We start from the raw sequence: 14072 nt of genomic DNA, 5'->3' as shown, positions 1-14072 counted from the left end.
ATAGTTTTGATGTCTTCTATTATTCTACAATGTAGAAAATAGTAAAAATAAAGAAAACCGTTGAATGAGTAGGTGTTTCCAAACTTTTGACTGGAATTGTATGTCAACAAGGCTCTAACCACTGGTATTTTTGACTCAAAATATTATTTGTAAAACCCAATCTAAAGTAAACCTACCCAACCTGTCTGTGAGCAGCAGTGTGGGAGAATTATGTAGGTTAGGGTTTTTTCACCCCTGTGAGAAAATTAATGCTTTTGTTTTGATGATTCTTCCTGTACAGTTATGTTTTAATTCAGTCAGCCCACAAGCACAAGAAAATGATACAAGTAATAGGGATTTGGTTGATAGCCTTATTTTGGTATTTGACAACAACCACAACAATAATACTGTTTCCTGGGTGTGTCCATGCCAGGTGCTTCTCCTTTGGGATTGGGGAGGGGGCCAGCACTGCTCTCATCTCTGGGGTGGCCAAGCAGGCCGGAGGGCATGCACAGTTTATCACAGGACAGGACAGGATGCAGCCCAAAGTAAGAGAGCTTATTAGTGTGTGTGTGTGTCTGTAAAGAGAGGGTTGTATTGGTTACAAACATTTTCATCACCTCCATTATTCTCTCTATTGCTTTTTCTCTTTCCTTTTTATTTCCTTTTTTTACTCTGCCCCTCCTTCACTCTCCTCCCTCAGGTGATGCAGTCCCTCCGGTTTGCCCTGCAGCCTGCTGTGGTGGACATCTCAGTCAAGTGGAATGTCCCAAAGGAGGTGTCTGTCACCCCTCTATCTCCACCAATCAGAGTGCTCTTCCAGGGTCAAAGGGCACTTCTGTATGCCCAGCTCACTGGGGAGGTGAGGGCTCTGCCTTCTACTGTTATGAGTGTTAATATTGTTGAACATACAGTGTGTCAATGTTCAAAGGACACTGGGAAGGTCATAACTTATTTGCAAGACAACCATTTTTTGGGTCACGGTCCACGTCTTTAACTCAACCCTGTATTTCCTTGTTTTCTCGTTCTCTCGTTCTGTCTGTCTGTCTGTCTGTCTCTCTCTTTCTCTCTCTCCTTCTCTCCCTCTCTCAGAGCTCAGGGGACACAGAGGGCTCAGTGACAGTGAAGTACAGCCTGGCTGAGCAACCTGTTGAGAACCAGCTGAGCTTCAGTCTCAAGCCTGCAGAGGACACTGGGTAAAAACAACACTGTTTACACTGTGCAGGCCTTGGTCAGATGCGTTAAGGGAATGTGTCGCTATTTACAGGCAAGACTGCCATGACGTTCCATTAACAGAAACTATGCCAGCACTTCTAATGCATTTCTGTTACAGTTGAAGTCGGAAGTTTACATACACCTTAGCCAAATAGATTTAAACTCAGTTTTTCACAATTCCTGACATTTAATCCTAGTAAAAATGTCCTGTCTTAGGCTGGGGATCACCACTTTATTTTAAGAATGTGAAATGTCAGAATAATATTAGAGATAATTATTTATTTCAACTTTTATTTCTTTCATCACATTCCCAGTGGGTCAGAAGTTTACATACACTCAATTAGTATTTGGTAGCATTGCCCTTAAATTGTTTAACTTGGGTCAAATGTTTCGGGTAGCCTTCCACAAGCTTCCCACAATAAGTTGGGTGAATTTTGGCCCATTCCTCCTGACAGAGCTGGTATAACTGAGTCAGGTTTGTAGGCCTCCTTGCTCACACACGCTTTTTCAGTTCTGCCCACACCTTTTCTGTAGGTTTGAGGTCAGGGCTTTGTGATGGCCACTCCAATACCTTGACTTTGTTGTCCTTAAGCCATTTTGCCACAACTTTGGAAGTATGCTGGGGGTCATTGGCCATTTGGAAGACCCATTTGCGACCAAGCTTTAACTTCCTGACTGATGTCTTGAGATAATAATAATAATATAATAATAATAAATAATGTTGCTTCAATATATCCACATTATTTTCCTTCCTCATGATGCCATCTATTTTGTGAAGTGCACCAGTCCCTCCTGCAGCAAAGCACCCCCACAGCATGATGCTGCCACCCCCGTGCTTCACGGTTGGGATGGTGTTCTTCGGCTTGCCAGCGTTCCCCATAACGATGGTCATTATGGCCAAACAGTTCTATTTTTGTTTCATCAGACCAGAGGACATTTCTCAAAAAAGTACGATCTTTGTCCCCATGTGCAGTTGCAAACCGTAGTCTGGCTTTTTTATGGCGGTTTTGGAGCAGTGGCTTCTTCCTTGCTGAGTGGCCTTTCAGGTTATGTCGATATAGGACTCGTTTTACTGTGGATATAGATACTTTTGTACCTGTTTCCTCCAGCATCTTCACAAGGTCCTTTGCTAATGTTCTGGGATTGATTTGCACTTTTCGCACCAAAATACGTTAATCTCTAGGAGACAGAACGCTTCTCCTTCCTGAGCGGTATGTCGTCTGCGTGGTCCCGTGGTGTTTATACTTGCGTACTATTGTTTGGACAGATGAACGTGGTACCTTCAGGCGTTTGGAAATTGCTCCCAAGGATGAACCAGACTTGTGGAGGTCTACAATTATTTTTCTGAGGTCTTGTCTGATTTTCTTTTGATTTTCCCATGATGTCAAGCAAAGAGGCACTGAGTTTGAAGGTAGGCCTTGAAATACATCCACAGGTACACCTCCAATTGACTCAAATAATGTCAATTAGCCTATCAGAAGCTTCTAAAGCCATGACATAATTTTCTGGAATTTTAAAGGCACAGTCAACTTAGTGTATGTTAACTTCTGACCCACTGGAATTGTGATACAGTGAATTATAAGTCAAATAATCTGTTTGTAAACAATTGTTGGAAAAATTACTTGTGTCATGCACAAAGTAGATGTCCTAACCAACTTGCCAAAACTAGTTTGTTAACAAGAGTGGTTGAAAAAACGAGTTTTAATGACTCCAACCTAAGTCTATGTAAACTTCTGACTTCAACTGTATGTAGTATGATTTGATACATTTAGTACTGTAGGTACCCCCATCTTATCATCAACCCTCCTCTCCCCCACTCTACCGACTTAATCTCTCTAACCCTCCTCCCACCTTCAACCCCTCTCTCTCTCTCTCTCTCTCTCTCTCTCTCTCTGTCTCTGTCTCTGTCTCTGTCTCTGTCTCTCTCTCCTTTTTCCCACTTCTTCTTCTCTCTGTCCCTCCTCTCCAGACTGACCGTCCACAGGCTGGGGGCTCGAACCCTGATCCGATCCCTGGAGGTGGAAGAGAGGGAGCAGGATGGGGAGAAGGAGGGAGTGAAAGAGAAGGTGGTAGAGCTCAGCGTCCAATCAGGAGTGAGCAGTGCCTTTACTGCATTCATCGCTGTCCACAAAGGAGATGGAGAGGCCCTGCAAGGACAGCTGCTACGCAGACAAGTCCCCACGCCGAGTGAGTGTGTGTGTTACAGAGAGGCAAGGAAATTATTTTATGTATATATGTAAACCGCGCTAAATAAGTGGTAACCGCGAGCTGTGGTGTCGCAAACTGTGCCCTCTGCACGTGTAAGACGGAGTCGTCATTGTTTAGTCATTAATGTGTTCTGTGCGTGTACCTTTGTTTGTAACCCAGTGACCTGTGTTTTTCCCTTCTTTTTTAGTGCTTTATCTACGGGAATATGTACTGACAGGTTTGTGCTACTTTGCCACTGTTACTTTGTTACTGTTGGTGATCCATTTTATTTGAACCAACAATACAAGGTGAATTGTCTGATTCTTCTGTAAAGTAATACCATTGGTGGTGTGGGTGGAAATCTAACCACTTTATAATTGGGGTTGTGGATTATGTTGATCTTGTGTTCATGTTTTGTGCAGATTGTGATTGTAGCAGTAGTGTGGGTAAGGTACTTGATCGCGATATGAAACTATCTGAACTGGATGACCGAGCTGATCAGCTTAAGTGCGCTGCATCAGAGTTTGACGTCGGAACAAATAGTAAGTGTAAGATGCGTAAAAGAAAAAGTATATTTGATTTAGATACAAATTTGCATGATTCAAGCACATGACCATATTTTGATTATGCACAAGTATCACTTATGAGTTCATAATAAACATACTAATACTAAACCCTGTTAATACAATCACTGTTCATTTGTATTAAGATATGTCTGCTAAGAAGAAGGCCAAAGGTTCGCTCACCTCTAAGGTGAAGGGTACGTGTAAACTAACCTTGTTTAGTTAAAAAACGAATTAAGTTTTAATTTGTGTGATTGATGTAGAATGATTGAGTTGATGTAGAACTAATACTGTTCTTTGTCCTTTACCTCCTGGTTTATTCCTCCTGGTTTATTCCTCCTGGTTTATACCTCCTGGTTTATTCTGTCCTGGTGCAAGTAGGATTCTTCTCTAAGCAAGGTGTGTTATTTACACATTTTGTTCAAATTTAGATTTTTTAAAAACAAAATACTCATTTGAATGTTCATGTATTTTCTTAGCTGCAACCCTTTTACGCTGTGGACCATCTCCAGTTGCGATGGCAGCAGGTTTGTGCTACTTTGCCAATCTTACTTTGTTACTGTTGCTGATCCATTTAATTTGAACAAACAATACAAGGTACTCATACAAGGTGAATTGTAAGTCGCTCTCATACAAGGTGCTCCTGTAAGTCGCTCTGGATAAGAGCGTCTGCTAAATGACTAAAATGTAATGTAAATGTAATTGTCTGATTCTTCTTTAAAGTAATACCATTGGTGGTGTGGGTGGAAATCTAACCACTTTATCATTTGGGTTGTGGATTAGGTTGATCTTGTTTTCATGTTTTGTGCAGATTGTGGTCCTATGGGCATGGCTGACAACTCCAACTGTATGTACTAAAATTTTAAGTCTGCATGTTTTGATGAAACTACATGTTTTATTAATTTCAGGGACAATTCAAATAATAATAGAATTTGACAATGCTGAATTGACAATATAAAAAAAAAAATGTATATACCTTGTTGTTCATGAAGAACACTTAAAAATTAAGTAAAACAACAACTACTAAAAAAAAGTAAAAAATAAAGGACTGGCAGGTACAGCACACATCATACTTTCATCAGATTAGCTAAAGTAACGTCATCTTTGAATTATACTTTTTTCAAGTACGAAACCCATTTTTCCCAGTATTCCTGACCTCTCTCCTCATGAGTTCTTAAAGCAAAGGTCATACGCTCCATATAGTGTATTTCTTTAACATTATCTATCCATTGTGTCACGGTGGGAGGATCTTTTTGTAGCCTTCCTATTGATAGCCTTTTTACTGGCTGTCAGTAGACCCTTCAACAGGTACTTTTTGCTATTGTGTAAGTTATCAGGTATTTCACCCAAATACAAATGAAATGAATGTTTGTTTTACGTCAAAACCCATTATTTTTTCCAATGTTAGAACTTATTTATCCCCAGTAAATGTCAATTGCGGGGCAGGACCAAAAGATATGAGAGTGATCTGCCCTTGATAGCCTGCATTCTCTCCAACAAGGGTGTTGGGAGCCAGTCTGTTTTGATTTCTGTTTAGGTGTTATGAAGAAACGTATAACATTCTTCCAACAGAATTCTCTCCAAGACCTTGAGTTGGTAGAGCTTAATTGTGTCTCAAATATGTTCAACCATGTTTCATCAGTTATTTCAATGTTAAGTTCCTCCTCCCATTTCTGTTTAATATAGTTTGTAGAATGTTTATTTGAGGATAGAATACCCAATTAAAGATTTGAAATAGTTGTATGCGTTAGTGAATATTTGATCAATTTCTGAGGTGCCCGAGGGTCAATCACTTTTATTTATTTAAAAAGTAGTGCCTATAGGTACAGTGAGGGAAAAAAGTATTTGATCCCCTGCTGATTTTGTACGTTTGCCCATTGACAAATAATTGATCAGTCTATAATTTTAATGATAGGTTTATTTGAACAGTGAGAGACAGAATAACAACAAAAAAATCCAGAAAAAAACGCATGTCAAAAATGTTATTAATTGATTTGCATTTTAATGAGGGAAATAAGTATTTGACCCCTCTGAATACGAATCCAAATGGAAAGACATCGAGACTATTTTGACAGAGATACCCATCCAGTCAGTTTTGGGTAATAAGGACATGGCAATAGAAATATACAATAGACAAAATCTGTGGATTAATTTCCCTCTTAAGACATGGTTTAGGGTAGTTAAGCAAATTCATTTAGACAGAGAGGTCAAACTGCTGAGTTGGCCAGCATACGACCCCAGCTTCATCCCTGCAATTCAGGATAGCAGATTTTAAAACAGTGGACGCAGAAAGGATCACATCATTTTGTACAATTATAAGGAATGGGGATCTAGAGAACTTCCAGGACCTAAGTAAAAAACATGGCTTGGATAAACAAGATTTTTACAGGTACAGTGAGGGGAAAAAAGTATTTGATCCCCTGCTGATTTTGTACGTTTGCCCACTGACAAAGACATGATCAGTCTATAATTTTAATGGTAGGTTTATTTGAACAGTGAGAGACAGAATAACAACCAAAAAATCCAGAACAACGCATGTCAAAAATGGGAAATAAGTATTTGACCCCCTCTCAATCAGAAAGATTTCTGCCTCCCAGGTGTCTTTTAAACAGGTAACGAGCTGAGATTAGGAGCACACTCTTAAAGGGAGTGCTCCTATTCTCAGCTTGTTACCTGTATAAAAGACACCTGTCCACAGAAGCAATCAATCAATCAGATTCCAAACTCTCCACCATGGCCAAGACCAAAGAGCTCTCCAAGGATGTCAGGGACAAGATTGTAGACCTACACAAGGCTGGAATGGGCTACAAGACCATCGCCAAGCAGCTTGGTGAGAAGGTGACAACAGTTGGTGCGATTATTTGCAAATGGAAGAAACACAAAATAACTGTCAATCTCCCTTGGCCTGGGGCTCCATGCAAGATCTCACCTCGTGGAGTTGCAATGATCATGAGAACGGTGAGGAATCAGCCCAGAACTACACAGGAGGATCTTGTCAATGATCTCAAGGGAGCTGGGACCATAGTCACCAAGAAAACAATTGGTAACACACTACGCCGTGAAGGACTGAAATCCTGCAGCGCCCGCAAGGTCCCCCTGCTCAAGAAAGCACATATATAGGGCCGTCTGAAGTTTGCCAATGAACATCTGAATGATTCAGAGGAGAACTGGGTTAAAGTGTTGTGGTCAGATGAGATCAAAATCGAGCTCTTTGGCATCAACTCAAATCGCCGTGTTTGGAGGAGGAGGAATGATGCCTATGACCCCAAGAACACTATCCCCACCGTCAAACATGGAGGTGGAAACATTATGCTTTGGGGGTGTTTTTCTGCTAAGGGGACAGGACAACTTCACCGCATCAAAGGGATGATGGACAGGGCCATGTACCGTCAAATCTTGGGTGAGAACCACCTTCCCTCAGCCAGGGCATTGAAAATGGGTCGTGGATGGGTATTCCAGCATGACAATGACCCAAAACACACGGCCAAGGCAACAAAGGAGTGGCTCAAGAAGAAATAAATGAAGGACCGGAGTGGCCTAGCCAGTCTCCAGACCTTAATCCCATAGAAAATCTGTGGAGGGAGTTGAAGGTTCGAGTTGCCAAACGTCGGCCTCGAAACCTTAATGACTTGGTGAAGATCTGCAAAGAGGAGTGGGACAAGATCCCTCTTGAGATGTGTGCAAACCTGGTGGTCAACTACAAGAAACGTCTGACCTCTGTGATTGCCAACAAGGGTTTTGCCACCAAGTACTAAGTCATGTTTTGCAGAGGGGTCAAATACTTATTTCCCTCATTTAAAATGCAAATCAATTTATAACATTTTTGACATGCGTTTTTCTGGATTTGTTTGTTGTTATTCACTGTTCAAATAAACCTACTATTAAAATTATAGACTGATCATGTCTTTGTCAGTGGGCAAACGTACAAAATCAGCAGGGGATCAAATACTTTTTTCCCTCACTGTACCTGTAAAAATCTTGTTTATCCAAGCCATGTTTTTTACTTAGGTCCTGGAAGTTCTCTAGATCCCCATTCCTTATAATTGTACAAAATGATGTGATCCTTTCTGCGTCCACTGTTTTAAAATCTGCTATCCTGAATTGCAGGGATGAAGCTGGGGTCGTATGCGGGCCAACTCAGCAGTTTGACCTCTCTGTCTAAATGAATTTGCTTAACTACCCTAAACCATGTCTTAAGAGGGAAATTAATCCACAGATTTTGTCTATTGTATATTTCTATTGCCATGTCCTTATTACCCAAAACTGACTGGATGGGTATCTCTGTCAAAATAGTCTCAATGTCTTTCCATTTGGATTCGTATTCTGAATTGCACCAACACGCCAGAGGTCTCAATTGGGCCGACACAAAATATTATTTTAGGCTTGGTAAGGCCATACTCCGTCCACCCTGTTTTTTGGTAATTGTAATGTTGTATATCTAATGCTTGGCCTCTTACTGTTCCAGATAAATCTTGATATTCGTTTATCCCATTCCCTATACTGTTTACGTGGGATTTCTATTGGCAGTGATTAGAACAATATTCATTTTGATTGTTTCAATTCTACTACTAATATCCAAAGGAAGTGAATTCCACCTGTCCAGGTCATCATATATTTTCTTGTTGATGTGAGCGTAATTCATGTCGTAGAGTTTGGGTGTATCTTTTGGTAGATTTACTCCCAAGATATTTAATGGATGAAGAGGTCCACTGGAAGTTCTATCTGCTCTTCAGCTCTTGCTGTGGGGTATAATTATATACTAGGGCTTGGGTCTGGTGTACGTTAAGCACACCCTGAATATCTTCCAAATGTTTGTAAAACATCCATCAATCTACGTACACTTGAACCTGGGTCTTTAAGGAATAAGAGAATGTCATCAGCATACATGCATATCTAATGTTCACAGGCTCTTACTGTTACTCCCTCTAGGCTCCTGTCTTATTGCCTGTGCTAATGGTTCGAGGTACAAGGAGAAGAGCATGGGTGAAAGATTACAGCCTTGTCTTGCCCCTCGTTCTAGACTTATGGTTCGTGACAAATGTCCTTGATCTTTATTCTAGCAGTCGGACATGTTATGATGCACTGTATCACTTCTTAGTTGAAACCAAATCTATCCATAACTTGGAATAGATAATTCCATCCCACTGAATCAAATGCTTTTTCTGCATTGCATTATGGCTCCTCTCCACGATGGTGGAGGATCCCCCTCCCGCAGAGTCCAGTTAAAACAGGCCTGAAGTCCAGGTGTTAGTTGTTCTCTGAAGGCTTTGAACCATTCTGAAGGGAAGCCATCAGTGCCTGGAGATCTGTTTGCTTTTAGATGAGATATTGCATTATTAATTCCTGAAGTGGTTATTTCTGAAGTAAGTCTTATCATTTTGCTCTGTCCCAATTGAGGGGAGATGAAGAGTTTAAAAAATGCTCTATTGTCTGTGCATCTGCCTTCTCTGGTTGCTTGTACAGATATTTATAGTATGATTCAAATGCATTCTGTATTTCATCTAATCTGCATGTAATCTTCTTTGTTTTGGGGTCTTTTATTTAGAAAATGTTATTTTGTGCTAGTTGTTTTCTTACACTCCATGCTAGTAATTGTGTTGCCTTTGAGCCTGCTTCGTAATATCCTTGTTTCAGGAAGCTGAGCTTTTTCTCTACTTCTTCACTATAAATCTTGTCAATTTCCTGTTTTACCTTTTGAATCTCGCGTAATATAAGAGGGTCTTTGAAATGAGTATGAGATCGTTCTAACCTTACTCATTTTTCCTGTAATTTCAACAGTTTATGTGCTTTAATCTTTTTCTTGGGAGATGATGTGGCTATAATCTCCCCTCTGATACCCGCCTTAGCTGCATCCCACGATGTAGCCGGAGATACTTCCCCGTTATCATTATTCTCCAGATAGACGTTCAATTCTGTCTTTATTGATTCCTTGAATGCTGGATCATTCAGCATGCTTGTATTAAGCCTCCATAGAGTATTTCTTGGTTTGCTCTCAAGGTGTAGAGTTAGGTAAACTCCATTACGATCTGATAAGTCGCTCTGCCCGATCCTACAATCCTTAAGCCTGTGCCTATCTGCACTGTACATGATAAAGTAGTCTTAATCTGTTGTATTCAGTGTGGCGGGCTGAGTAAAAGGTATATTACTTATCTGACATGTGGATGTCACGCCATACATCAAGCAGTCCTAAATCCTGTCATATCCTATTGATCTTTTTAGCAATCAGGCTCATTTTCCTATTTTGATTTGTGCTGTCCAATTTTGAGTTCAAAATCCCCTCCACAGATAAGTGCCAGAGGTTTCTGTGGCAATTAAATCAAACACCTTCCTGTAGAAGACCATGTCACTCCCCGGAGGCGCCTATACATTAAATAATGTAACTTGTTATCCAGTTTACATTTAACAAATGTAAATCTCCCCTCCTTGTCTTTTATTTCTGATATAAACTCAAAATTAACTGAATTTGGGATCAAGATTGCAACGCCACTTCTACCCATTTTATAAGAAGAAAAAACGGTATTCCTATATCCCATTTTCTTGAGTTTCTCGTGTTCAGTGGGGGATAAGTGAGTTTACTGCCAGAATAGTAGGTCAACTCTCTCCCGTTTCATCTTTGCTATTACCTTACTTCTCTTGATGGCACTCACCAGTCAGTTTACATTGAGACTTATGACCTTCAATTCCCGATAAACCAAAAACCCTGTGCACCATATAACAGCCTGCTGAACATGAACCTAAAAATGAACGAAAAAACAAGAACAATAAAAAAGTAAACCAAAGTGGTAAATACTTTGTTATTTGGACTCCCATGTCGGAGGACTGTCTCATGCCTCTGGAGTTTGAGGGGATGAGCATGCCTCAAATATCAAAATGCGTGACGCAGACAACACCTGTTGGAACCACACATAAAAAGGGCACCCTTTTCGTCGCTTACACACATCGGTTAATTACAAGAGAAAAATATATAGGTAATGCGTGCATATCATGAATCCTCGCCATGATATGCCCTTCTGTCACCCTGTTGTCACAGTGTCATTCATCATTAGCTAATAGATATGTTATTAACGTGACCATACATAATGTGTCCATAAAGGCCACGTACATTTGGCAACTCAGCCTTCCTCAGCAGTGGCGGAAAATAGGGGAGACGTTTTACCTATTGCAATGTCAACCGTAACAACCCAATATGTCTAACAGCTCACGGTAACTATCAAATCCGATTCAGTGTCTTCCATCTTCTCGTTGGAAATGCCTGAGTCTCTCTCGAATGTGAACGTCCTCTTGCCGAGATGACTTCCCTCTTTCTCCGCGACTCTGCTCGCCGACCACGGTCCATGGGAAGACCTGCCCCAGTCTTTCCACCGGTTTAGACACCTTTCTCCTGGCGGTATACTGCACTGGGATGCCCCTCGACTTCAGGTCCTCAGCCGCCTCGTCTGCATGGTCGTATGTAACCGGGCCATTATCCAGAAATATACGATTTTTTGCCGGGAATGGTGTTTAGAAGCGAATCCCCTTCTCTTTTAGTGCTTTCTTGATGGGGGTGTATTCCTTCCTTCTTTTCAGTATCTCTCCCGCGTAGTCATGATAAACGAACACTAGTTGGACTTGGAAGTTAACAGGCTTTTTCCAGGCTGCGCGGAGGACTTTCTCTTTGACTGAGAATTGTAGGAACCGTACAACTATGGATCTTGGTGGGGCGCCGCTGGGTGGTTTTGAGGCCACAGCTTGGTGTGCTCTCTCTCGAGTCCCATGTCAGTGTCTTCTTCAAGTATTTATTTGAATATAGACCCTCCACGAATGTGGGCATCGAGTCTTTTTCTGCGCCCTCTGCCACGGAATAAAGTCTAATGTTATTACGACGTGAAAAACCTTAGCGTTCTGTCACTTTTGCCTGTAGTGCATGATGGCTTTTCAAAGACTGTACAAGTGCGTCCTTCACTGTAGTGTTCAATGTGTCCGTTATCCCAATGCGCTGTTCTGCAACCCCCATTCTTGTAGATATGCTGTGAAGTTCTTACGAGTTTCTGGTTAATTTCCTTGTTGAACTCATGTAGTTATTTTCGTACATCTTCTCGAAGTTCCTGTCGAAAGCCTGCAAGCGCCTCGTGTAATTCCTCCTTTATCACCTCACAGAATGAGGGTTCTTTTGCTGCTGTTAGCTTGTTTGTGCTAGCATTAGCCATCTCTGTTTTCATCCACGAATATAGCTTCTCCTGTCTTGTTACGGACTATTGTTGTAGCACCTCGACCTTTTCCTACTTTCCCCTTTTCATTTTAATGTAAGTTAATATAATGCTAAGAGTAAATAGTTGAATTTAGGGCAGGGAAATACCCAATCGATGTGCAGTATGAAAAATCAGGCAGCAATTTCCTAAATTGCGTCATCGGAAGCCTTCGACAATATACAGTTTATAGCTTTATCCTTTTCACATTTCATAGCTTTTAGAGAAGTGTTAGAATCACATAATTAATATTGATTTATTTTCGATAGAAGTAAACTGTAATTATAATTTTTTATTATGATCAGTTATTGATAGACTTGTGTTAAGGGAATATACGACAAACATTACCAATTGACCGTTTTTCAGATTATGATGCTTGAATGTGACGAATAAGTTAATTTGGGACTGGTGTTAATGACTGTGTTAACCTAATTCCAAATTCATGCAAATTGTTACACTGTTTGATGCTCCCTAAATTGTTATTTTTAGTGTGACTTTATTACTCAACACAGCACAATAATTTTACTGCAACGGTTCGGGTTGAGGTATTCATGTACATTATGGAAGCATTTCGATTATGTTTTCCCATCCCATCAAACTTTTTCTCTCCAGCCCCAACCTCTAAGCCTGTGAGGGACCCTCTCCTCCAGCTGATCTCCCTTCAGAAGGCCTCTGGTTCCTGGGTCCTGGAGCCAGCGTTGGCTGAGGTGCTGGGGAAGACTGAGGAGGAGGTGGCCAAGCCAAAGCCTGCACAGGTAGGTCCACAGAGTTCAACTGACACTGTGATATGGCGTTTCCACAGGCAGCAAGATTAACCGAAAATATTGCAGATGAGCATGCTGCAAGATGATGCACTCACACAGAGTATCTGCACGTGTGTTCTATAGAAAGACCATCAGCTCTGGACAAAGGCATGATGACCATTGAACTGAATCTCCCCAAAATACCCATGTCTCAGCGTCCTTATCTTCTGCCTCTTTCCTCTCTCTCTCTCTCTCTCTCTCTCTCTCTCTCTCTCGCTCTGTCTCTCCATCTGTCTTTCTCTTGCTCTCTCTCCGTCTCTCTCTCAGGTGGACCATGAGGTGTGGGCCACGGTTCTAGCCCTGGTATGGCTCTATGGTTTCAAGATGGAGGCTCAGGAGGAATGGCAGTTTCTGGCCATGAAGGCAGCATCATGGATCCAGGCTCAGAAAGGTAGCTATAGCTCACTCTCATAGTCCTGGCATCTAAACTCTTGTCCTTCATCTGCCCTGATTGGAAATAAGTTGTTTAGGTGAAAGCAATTTCCTAGTAGGGATCCAATGACAAATATATTTGTTTTTTTTTATATAATCATTCACAATACAATGTTGGTGGTATTTTGTATTCAAACAAGTGTTGAAGATACATTTTGCCCATCCTTGCCACCATGATGCCACAGTATAATGATACCTGTTCTGGTGATGTTGTGTGTTTCAGTGGCCAGTGTGTCCGAGTGTGTCCAGGCTGGAAATAACCTTCTGGGTTGCCAGGTGCAGAAAGACACCCTGGGGCTCTGAGAGGTTCACCCTGCCTGTCCTCTCTCTGTGCCCCATGCGCCTGCTACTCTACCTGGGGTCAGATACACACGCTTCCCTGCCTGCTTTTAGTCACCTGCTTCAAGCAACCTGTGGAGCTAGCAACTGTACCGGTCTGAACAAGCCTAATTATCAACCTCTAACCTATAATAGTCTACTGTAATTTACTGTTAGCACACTTATGTATCTCATTGTGTTGGTTGTTATTAACATATCAATATTAATCTACAGTACCAGTCAAAAGTTTGGACACACCTACTCATTCAAGGGTTTTTCTTTCTTTCTTTTTTTACTATTTTCTACTTTGTAGAATAATAGTGAAGACCTCAAAACTATGAAATAACACA

The 14072-nt window shown here is 41.2% G+C and overlaps 1 pseudogene; it reads left to right on the top strand.

The window, feature by feature from the left end:
- Positions 1–14017, top strand: part of LOC121567005 — a 34747-nt pseudogene extending 20730 nt beyond the window's left edge.
- The last annotated feature ends 55 nt before the right edge of the window (positions 14018–14072 follow it).

Source organism: Coregonus clupeaformis, chromosome 5 (assembly GCF_020615455.1).
Source record: "Coregonus clupeaformis isolate EN_2021a chromosome 5, ASM2061545v1, whole genome shotgun sequence".
NCBI lineage: Eukaryota > Metazoa > Chordata > Actinopteri > Salmoniformes > Salmonidae > Coregonus > Coregonus clupeaformis.
Note: the sequence above shows the minus strand (reverse complement) of the source record. Positions and strands in the feature narration are given on the sequence as shown.